The 7981-nt window shown below is 38.6% G+C and overlaps 1 long non-coding RNA gene across 1 annotated transcript; it reads right to left on the bottom strand.

Annotated features, from left to right (window-relative positions):
* Positions 1 to 585: 585 nt before the first annotated feature.
* Positions 586 to 1409, bottom strand: LOC113097897 (uncharacterized). Its single transcript, XR_003288947.1, has 3 exons — positions 1218 to 1409; positions 809 to 1019; positions 586 to 640 (listed from the first exon to the last, which is right to left on the bottom strand). It is a non-coding gene; the product is annotated as an uncharacterized LOC113097897 (long non-coding RNA).
* Between the last annotated feature and the right edge of the window lie 6572 nt (positions 1410 to 7981).

The following is a 7981-nucleotide window of genomic DNA, read 5'->3' as shown; positions in this document are numbered from 1 at the left end:
AGCCACCAAAAAAAAGATCAATGCAGAAAACCCCCTGGATTGGTTATATAACGTTGGACAGAATGTTGATCCGGCCATTGCGTATATTCAGCGCACATAAGGTAAACGTTTTGCAAACGTTTTTTTTTTTAAAATAAAAACAGGTCGACGAATCGATGCGCATATTTTGCATCTACGTATTTTTTGCGTCGACGTCATCGATGACCTCGACGCGTTGTCCCAGCCCTACACTTGACCATGTCCAGGATGCTGCTGTGTTCTTCTCCATCTTCAGTCCATACAGCAGTCTGCAGACATTCCAGATCCTATAAAGATTCACAAACACAAAACAAAAGCAGTCATCAACACCGTGTCATTTCATTTCTGTATTAGAAGTAACAGAATGATCTTACTTTATATTTTGGTTTCAGGTTTTTTCCACAAATACCGCTGTCACCTGCTCCACCACAAAATATGTGCATCAAATGTATAGCAATCAAGAATCAGAAAAGATCTCTAATAACTCTGTTTGAAATAATTAAAATAAACTACAACTTAAGATCTAAAAGAGGTTTTATTGATGGCTGTAGTGTACTCACTGAAAGTCTTTGATGGCAGCATTTCTCTTTTCAGCAGATAAACACACGTGTCTCATCTGTCCCTGTAACATCCAGACAAGAGTCAGTTTCCTCTGTAATTTATCTGTGATATACGGCATTTACATGTTGAGCTAGTTGCTGAGGTGTTCAGTCACTTTTTACCCAACTCAAGAGCTCCACGATTTAACAACATTACTAATGGTCAAATGAAACAGATAACTTATGTTTACTTAATGTAGATTGTGGCGAGGTGAAGGACATGACTCGAGGATGCAGGTAAGTTCCCTGAAGGGTGGATTTTATTGAGGGTATGGGGGTGAAAGGGCGTTGGTGTGAGACGTTTGGTGCTCGGTGCTAGGCTTCCTCTTCAATTGGTGCGCTAGTGTGGTGTGGGTCCATGCTCCCCCATGTGCAGTGCGGCTGGCGGTCACACACTGCTCTCTGCAGGAACAATAGAACAAGGGGTTAGCCGAGTCTTGTGGAGACATCTCTCACCTCTGTGTTCGTTTGCAGGGTTTATATAACCAGAGCTTGATGGGGAGGGTGTCGTCCTGTTCCTATGGAGAAGCAGGGAGAGTGGGGAGTGGACCCTGACAGACCTGTGAAAGCTGGCCATATCCGGGAGAATCCATGACTCACCGTCCTTGGGGCTGTCTGATGCCAGCAACACGGGATGCCGTCGGGGGTACTGGCACATCCTTGACGAACCCGACATCTATTGGCCAGGTGCCGGTTGGCGCTGCGATGGTAACCCGCTTCGCAGGTACTTCACGGCTGTCGCCGTGCGCACAGGTGATGGGCAGCTTTGTCCGGGGGTAGGACTGAAGTTTTGACCAGGCTGAACACACTGCCGGAGTCCATCAGGGCAAGGAATGGGTGGCCATTTATTTTCACTTCCGCCCGCGCCGCATTTTCTGTGTACACGGCGCATCCTGCCAGCAAAGGTCATCCCGGAAAGCGGGGTGCTTCAGTGGGCATGGGCTCACGGGGGTCAGGTAGTGGAGTTCGGGGGGCAGTAGCCAGGCGGAGCGCAGTGAGCTCACTTTCAGTTTCCCCTTGCCGGGAGGCCATGTGCTGCATGATTTGCTGCTGGCGAATGCTCACCTCGGTAAGGTGCTTAAGCAGTTCTTCCATCGTCAGGGGGAAGAACACCACCTGGGGAAACCAGAGAAGAGGCAAGGAGGAGAAAAAAAAACAAAACAGGGAAATGCCATGTGGGGAAGGGTCGTTGTTTGTCTTCTTCACTGTCATACCCGCATTCTCCACCAGTGTGGCGAGGTGAAGGACACGACTCGAGGATGTAGGTAAGTTCCCCGAAGGTTGGATTTTATTGAAGGTATGGGGGTGAAAGGGCATTGGTGTGAGGCAGTTTGGTGCTTGGCTTCTTCATCAATTGGTGCCCTCCCATGTGCAGTGGGGCTGGTGGTCACACATTGCTCCAACAAACAAGAGATTAGCCAAGTCTTGTGTAGATATCTCTCAATGCTGTGTTCGTTTGTTTGTTTATATAACCAGAGCTTGATGGGGTGCAGGTGTGGCCGCTCAGCCCGTGACGAGCAGGTGCAGGTGTTTCCAGGGCAACGCTGACGAGAGCTCGGGACACGTGTTGCAAGATTTATATATTTACATTACTTATATTCATCTAAAGCAGTGTTGACATTGAATTCTACATAATAACACACAAATCTCTCACTCAGATGTCTGTTAATGTGATTTAACCTTTTGCAATGCTCTTTTTCCATTTTCCTGTCTTATATTAAATAGACATTTAATCATCTTTAAGATGTATATGGTTAATGCAAATCCACTTACATGTGCTTAGTGGAGCTCCGCTGTTTGCTTTACATAATAAAACATGTTTTGTTGTTGTTGTTTTTTTAACAATTATACCGTAGTGTTACTGGCTAGCGTCTTTACACCTTAACAAAATCAACAGTTTACTCTACAGTAGCTCAACAAATACAATTTTATCACATGGGAACTGTGTTTGTTTTATTAATACTCACCTTTGAAAAACACCCACGTCACTGCTCTCCTTCACGTTCGATGACGATTTATCCCTTTTGCGTGGCATTCTGGGATTAAAAAGTATCCATCGATGAACCCTTCAGAATCTTTGATGAAGCAGTATGATATCAGGGGATTTCTCGCCTACTGTTTTATGAATACTGAGGTTTCGAACGTACTTCTTTCTTCACATACTTTTTTTCCCCTATTATATAGTAGGTGAGTAGGCATATTAGAACCACTGATCTATATTATAGATATATTATCGATCAGTGATTAGAATGCAAAATAAGTATACATACAACTGAATCTCGCGAGAATTATTGCAATTCTCGTCTACTCTTTTATGAACGCAAAAGATTCAAACATACTAATTTGTCATATACTGATTTTTCCATACTATATAGTAGGGAAGTATGTGATTTCAGACACAGCCTGTGTCTGCCTCCCGAACAATGTTAGGTAGGTCATTCCAGAGTTTAGGTGCCAAATAGGAAAAGGATCTACCACCCGCAGTTGATATTGATATTCTAGGTATTATCAAATTACTCAAATTGTGTTTTGAGAATGCATCGGACATGGAGGATTATAATGTAAAAGGAGCTAATTCAAATACTGAGGTGCTAAACCATTCAGGGCTTTATAAGTAATAAGCAAGATTTTAAAATCTATACAATGTTTGATAGGGAGCCAGTGCAGTGTTGACAGGACCGGGCTAATATGGTCATACTTCCTGGTTCTAGTAAGAACTCTTGCTGCTGCATTTTGGACTAGCTGTAGTTTGTTTACTAAGCATGCAGAACAACCACCCAATAAAGCATTACAATAATCTAACCTTAAGGTCATAAATGCATGGATTAACATTTTTGCATTTGACATTGAGAGCATAGGCCGTAATTTAGATATATTTTGGAGATGGAAAAATGCAGTTTTACAAATGCTAGAAACTTGGCTTTCTAAGGAAAGATTGTTATCAAATAGCACACCTAGATTCCTAACTGATGACGAAGAATTGACAGAGCAGCCATCAATCCATCTTTTGTATATTCAAGTTATTGCATATTGCAGAGTTTTTAGGTCATATAATTAACACCTGTTTTTTCAGAATATAGCAGTAAGAAATTACTTATCATCCAGTTTTTTATATCGACTATGCATTCCGTTAGTTTTTCAAATTGGTGTGTTTCACCGGGCTGCAAAGAAATATAGAGCTGAGTATCATCGGCATAACAGTGAAAGCTAACACCATGTTTCCCGATGATATCTCCCAAGGGTAACATATAAAGCGTGAAGAGTAGCGGCCCTAGAACTGAGCCTTGAGGTACTCCATACTGCACTTGTGATCAATATGATACCTCTTCATTCACTGCTAGAACAATCAAGGAATTGTTTACTTGTCAAATAATCTTTAACATAAATAAGAAGCCCTCCTCCTCTACCAACTTTACTATCCTGTCTGTAATATTTAAACTCAGGCAATGCCAAAGCAACACTAGGAGAAGTTTTAGTTAACCATATTTCAGACAAACACAAGAAATCTAGATTTGAGTCCAAAAGCAGATTTTCAATTTGTTCATGTTTTGATGACACACATAGGTTATTTAAATGTCCTCATAAAATACCTTTCGTTTTGCCCCGCGGTCTAAGATTACTTTTTGAAAATACTAAGATTACTAAGATTACAGTTTGAAAATAATGCAGTTTCCGAAGATCAAAAATCTCTGGATAAATTTCAACTTCATAAAAGTTGATCAAAGCCTCAAAGTTCATAAAAAAGTTCATAAAAGCTGCAGTAAAGGTGATCAGGGAACTCAACTCATTAAATGTATAAAAAATAGGTCACTTTTAGTTTTATTTCTAAGGGCAGCTCCTGCCACACCACGTCTTAGTGGGGGAAATTGTGGCTTAGTGGTTAAAGAGTTTGAGTCTTAATCCTAAAGTTGTGGGTTTGAGTCTTGGGCTGGCAATACCATGACTGAGGTGCCCTTGAGCAAGGCACAGAACCCCTAACTGCTCCCTGGGTGCCGCAGCATAAATGGCTGTGCGCGCGTGCACACACACTCACACTCTCTCTCTCTTTGGATGGGTCAAATTCTGAGTGTGGGTCACCATACTTTTGACATATTAAATAAATATCATTATGTGTCTATTTTCTTTTTACAAATAAATGTTCTCTAATCCAAACTGTTGAATTTCTTAATTACAGTAATGAAATGAAATCTGAATTCTACTCATCCAACAGTAAGAACGCTCGCAAAAATAATGAGGCAAGGTGTGTGAAAAGCACAGACACTAACAAGGTGTTGTATGCAAGAAAAATCCCCAGGAGGACTAATTTTTTGAACAAAGTGAGGTTATCTGTGGGGTGTGCTCTGGTGGAGGGGGATGGCTTCATGCTGTGCAATCTGTGTCCATGTGCATGGTGCTCATTAGTCACTGAAAGATGCAAGCTGAAGGAGAGAAAAACATTAGATGAGATCTGGAGATCTAGCTCACACTTCCTTCTCTGTTTAATGCAGTTCAGGTGCAAAAGATCAGAATGTATTTGTCATTAAGTGATTTGGGAGAGCTGTTTCCTTGACGATGCTAATTCCACTTTGGATGGCCCTCCACAAGATGAAGAGGAGATGGCCACAAAATCAAGTGTTAGAAGAATGTTAAAATCCAACTGGAAAAATTATAACTGTTTCTTTTGTATTTGTAGGAAACAAAGATAAATAAATGTAATTACTGTGGTGGTGGTTACGGCATATATCTCCAACTACCCTTCCATTCCATACAGTAATCAGCTTCATTTTCCATGGGTTTGTGCTCAGAAAACTGCACAAATATTATAAGAGCATGAGATCAAGACACACTTTCCTTTCTGCTCTGCATACAGCGGCCTTACTAATGTGCTCTGCATCCCTAATGTTTTATAGAAAACTACTTTTTAAAATGTTTCTGCTCAAATAAATATGCACACGGATATGGCAAAAAAAAAAACATCTAAATAATCCTGTCCTGATGTAAATGTAATTCCTTACCAATTAATGCATCCTCCTCATCTACAGTACATGATTCAGTATAAGAGGACATGCCATTTTTGTCACTTTAACACTGTCTGCATCATGAAAATATGAGCAATCTATGAATGTACCTGCAATACAAAAAATGCTTTTCTTACTTATTGTCTTGTTGTTTCCAATGAAAATATCTGAAGATTCTTAAATCAAGATGTTTTTTTTCTACATAAGGTATCATAAGTGTAATTGTCTAATTTTGCAAATTATCTCCCAATGGGTTAAAAAAATATCCTTGCTTCCATTTGCATTAATATAATTTTTCTTGTTTTAATAAGTAAAATGCACTTAATTTCGATTCCAAATACTCACTTAAGAAAAGCTTCTTTTTTGTTCCTTTTTTTTTTTTTTTTTTTGCAGCATGATTGAATGAGGTATTTAAACACTGCTTTTGCTTTAAAAAGTGTAGTAGATAGAAATAAACTCTGGGTTTACCGAAGAAAACCTGCTCCCAACCAGGTTAGGTTCACAGAGTAAGTTACCATGTTAAATTATTCTGAGTATAAGTTACCTCTCTTTCAGAAACTGACTTGACCCTGCTTTCTCAGATTTGACAAACTTTCCAGAAAATTGTATTTTGGTTTCATAGGTATCTGGGAAAATATCTACTTGAAACTAATGAATCATCAAAGTGTAGATGCAAAAATGAACTCTGTAATTACCGTGAGACCTAAAACACTACCATCACACTCAAGGGCATTTTTACAATGCAGTTGCCAACATTTATAAAAAATAAAATAAAATAAAATCATTTGGCACAATGTACAAAAATATTTTGGAATTAGTTAATAATATCTACTGTTTCTTTACGAGGACAAGAAGTTAATTATCCTTGGATGAGCCGAAAATGAAGTATGCCCAACCATAAACACATTTTCATTTATTTTACAACATTAAATTCATTTGACCCACTTAAAAATTCAGTTCTATACGGAAGTTCTAAGCGGCCATGCATTATAATTTTTGTCCTTCTTGTTTTCTCATTATAATGACTTAATTTTCTCGTTATCTCGACATAAAGTCATTTTCTCGTTATAATGACTTAGTTTTCTTGTTATCTCGATATAACGAAAGTAATTTTCTCGTTATACTGACTTAATTTTCTCTAAGAACTTACAAAACTGCGCCAGCAGGTGGCACTATAGAGATGAATATAACTGATGGGGTGTTGTACACAGTTGACTTTACTGTACGCGGAGCTTCCTCATGATCGCTATAATTTGTGCAGTCTTGTTCATTACTGACATTTAATTAATTCATAAATGTTAACCCTAAATGTTAACATTTAAACATGTTAATTACAAAAACAAAATGTTTGGTGTACGGTCTCTGGAAAAATCAACAGTGATTGATCAGCCTTTATTTATGTACAGTATTGTAGACGTTATTACCTAGGCGAAGCTAAATTTGCTGAAATATGCTACAGTAAGAGCCCCTGCATGGTCCATTAGATGCCTTATAACGAGAAAACAAACAAACTTTCGTTATGTTGAGATAACGAGAAAATTAAGCCGTTATAACGAGAAAACAAGAAGGAAAAAAATTATAATGCATGGCCGCTTAGAACTTCCTTAGATCCACCCACACCGTCATTATTGGGAAAATTTTCCCCACAAAGTTGTTGGGGTTACCAAATTATATATTGGATGGGAATTGTAAAGACAACTCTGAAATTAGAAGCAAGATTAGATTCGAGATTTACAAGAGGATATTTCATTGTCCAAGATTAAATATATTCGCAAACACAAGTACAATCCATAAATACTGGATTCACACACTATAGTATGAAATTAAAATGTAAATGTACTACTATGCCACACATGGGTGCCATATACCAAGCATTAACATATCTGACAGACATTTGGTCAGCATAGACTTCATTCCAGATATGATTTTGTATGCCTCACAGTGGCTCACTGTGTAGCTTTGTCGGGATCTACTACTATATTGTTATATTATTGTCATTAAACTCTGCAAATGAATGTATGGTCTTCTAAACTAATATACTTCTTTACAGTACATCAGCTGATCAATGTTAAAAGCTCAAAAACAATTTAGTTATTTTATTTCACTGCATGTGGGATTGTGAGGAGATGCAAAATTGTGGGGGTGCTGTGATTCTCTCAAACTATCTCTTACTTAGTACCACTAAATCTAAAACAGTGTATACTAATTATTTACCCAGACAACTGTTCTCTTTTTAATAGAAAATTTTAAGGAATGGTTGACTTGTGACTATTATAAGCTAGTTGTTTTATTGCCCTGTGTAGGAAGAACATTATTTGCTTCACCCTGACTGAAACCATCAAAGGTATCGTTTGCCACAGGTCTAAC

The sequence above is a fragment of the Carassius auratus genome, unplaced genomic scaffold (assembly GCF_003368295.1).
Source record: "Carassius auratus strain Wakin unplaced genomic scaffold, ASM336829v1 scaf_tig00216387, whole genome shotgun sequence".
In the NCBI taxonomy this organism is placed as follows: Eukaryota; Metazoa; Chordata; class Actinopteri; order Cypriniformes; family Cyprinidae; genus Carassius; species Carassius auratus.
This window is presented reverse-complemented; position numbering and strand designations above follow the sequence as displayed.